This window comes from Rhododendron vialii, chromosome 12a (assembly GCF_030253575.1).
Source record: "Rhododendron vialii isolate Sample 1 chromosome 12a, ASM3025357v1".
Classification (NCBI taxonomy): Eukaryota; Viridiplantae; Streptophyta; class Magnoliopsida; order Ericales; family Ericaceae; genus Rhododendron; species Rhododendron vialii.
This window is the reverse complement of record NC_080568.1, coordinates 836,715-839,519: the sequence shown is the minus strand read 5'-3', so window position 1 is coordinate 839,519 and position 2,805 is coordinate 836,715.

Here is a 2,805-nt window from a genome sequence, read left to right as displayed (position 1 = left end):
CATTTTTCAACAATTTATTTCTCAGCAGTCTAGAAAAATATTAGTACTTCTCCACAAATTGCCTTTAATAAATAGTTTTAAGTACAATCAGTTATGAGAATCTATGATGTGGTAGTGGTAGTACTTAGGTTAAGCTTGCACTGAATTAATTTCTTAAAGATATATATATTCAATATTTACGTCGCAATGTTCATCTAGAGGAAAGCAATTAGAAAAGTATAAAAATATTATCAATGACGAAATAAGGATGACATATTATTAGAGTACTTTTTTAGATTTGTCTGCATTTCATGATCAACGAAAATCAACTGAGTTACGTAAACATTCGGAAAATATTCCAAACAGCTCTGATTGAGGTGACAGTTTTGAGAGAGATAGTATTCGTAGTGGTTAGTAAACTTTATTTTAGTTTTTTAAAATACTTGTAATTTAATTATCGTCTCGTCGAAAGAAATCAAATAAGTATAAAAAATAGATCGAAGTTGAAAGAAATAAGAATAAACATAAGACTCAGAATTTGTTTTTTTAATTATTTTCGTCCTTAGTAAAATGTTTTCTTCTATTGTATTCTTTGGTTTGTAAATTTTTCTCATCAACATGTAATCTAGAAAATAAAAAACAAGAGAAAAAAAGTTACCAATTTTTTTCTTACTTGAGGTGTCTAGGTTAGCTTTTATGCAGACCTCTGCTAATATTTGGGACATAAAAATTAGTAATTTACGCGAAATGGTGGGAAAGCTTTGTACAATTCTCTAATACTAAAGTACCAGACAAATTTTCTAATACTACTAATATGAAAGTTTTCTTTATGTTTTCAAGAAAAACTAATAAGAAAAAAAAAATTTAATTAAAACAATTGAAATTTTAAAAAAGATAATAGAAAATGAGGGGAAAGAAAACAAAATCAGCCAACTGCTTTGGCCTTTGGATTTGCTTTAGCGCATGAAAGACGGAGAGGGATAGATGCGGAGAGAAGTGGGTCCCCCTTTACTGGCCCCACCTGACAAAGAGAAAAAACCACATAGAGGAAAATCATTCTATGCCCTGGGCACCACACGCCCACGTGCTTCTTTTCTTCTTTTTTTTTTTCCCAATATTGTTACATTATTATTACTGAGAGTTAATCGAAAATTAGTAGGTTAACAACTAAACTACTAATGGGATTTCGACTTCTCTCCGTAGACTCGAACCCCAAGACCTCTCCCTTGAAAGTCAATGAGTACAACCAAATGGGCTAGAAGCCACATTTTGTCCACGTGCTCGGGTCACAGCAAATGTGTGGTGGAGACAATGAAGAATGGACATGTGGCATCTCGTAGCGATGTCAAAGAGATTTAGAAAAAATTATTAATTACTCTTGCATGCTCCAATGATTTCGACCACCAAACATTCATGCGGGGTAAGACTAAGGGACGAACCTACCGGGATCCACTTGATTTTTGTAAATTACATTAATACTTCTTAAATATTTTACTTATACCCAATAAAATTACTCTACATTTTATTTATGAGGATAATAACTTAATCTATTTATTGGAGTGCTAACTTTTGAAACCATCTTTTCTATGCAAATACACTTCTTTTTTTGAATTATAAGATAAAATTACTTATTTAGTCACCAAATTGTTGTTTGTCCGGCAAAAATGTATCAAGTAAAGAATTATAAAAGTACAATTTAAGTTTACAAGTTTGTATGTCCCCACTAATACAAATTTTTTAATCCGTCCTTGCACAAAAACCTAGCACAGACTGCATGGACTCCTTGTGGTTATGGACGCTTCCGGTGCTCCAAAAGAACTGAGTGATACCTCCAGTGCTCCAGAAGAACTGAATAATCACTCGAGATATGGATAGCCTTTCATCAAAAAGAAAAGAGAGATATAGACATCGCTTGGATGTATAACCTGCCAACTTGTCACGACGAAAATGCCAGGTGGGGACCTAATTAGAGTTAGAATTAGAATTTCTCAAACAAAGAATCTGGGATCATTTGACAGGATGTTAAATAACAAGCCCACTCTACGTTGGACGCGTGTCAAGGCCATTACCAATATTCTCCTTGCTGTTTCCTTAAGTTTTGACAGCTGTGTTACCCTTTAAGGAAGATAATATCCTCTGTTGATGAGGTGTTAATAAGGCCTTCAATTTTGTTTATACGAGTACTATTTAAGGAGAGATATTGACCTTTCAAATTTTGATTATTTTGACCTTTATTGGGATGATGAGAAGTCATTTCTGGAATATCTTTCTAAGATTTTTACGTCAGTTGAGACTTTTATCATTAGCCCCATGGTTTGGTGATGAGGTAGTCCACTTGGTTAACTTGCACAATTTCTCTTGTTTCTATTCAAAACATTATTATCCTCTATTGACTCCTATTGATTATAATAGATGAGTCATTGATTTCGCAGTCGAGCCATCTGTTTAGTAAATGTGATTGTTCTTTCTGTTCAAGTTTTACGATACATCTCCCACTCTCCCTATCCATCCGTATTTGGACTTTTCGTAGGTGAGGAGTCATTTCTTAAAATGACATGAAAACCAAGAGATCTATGAGATTCGTTACTTGATACTGTTAAGCATGACATAAAGTAGAGCATATCAAAAAAAGCATGACATGAAGTAGAAACAAAATTAAGCACCAATTTAATTTAAGGTAACCATGAGAAAACTTTGAAATCCTATAATAGCAAAGCTGCGAAGCAATAAATTTTGAAGGTAGGATTACAGAAGAAATAGAAGAACTTTCTCAATCCAATTGACAAGTGAAATGACATAATATGTTAGCACGGAAAGCATCTAAAC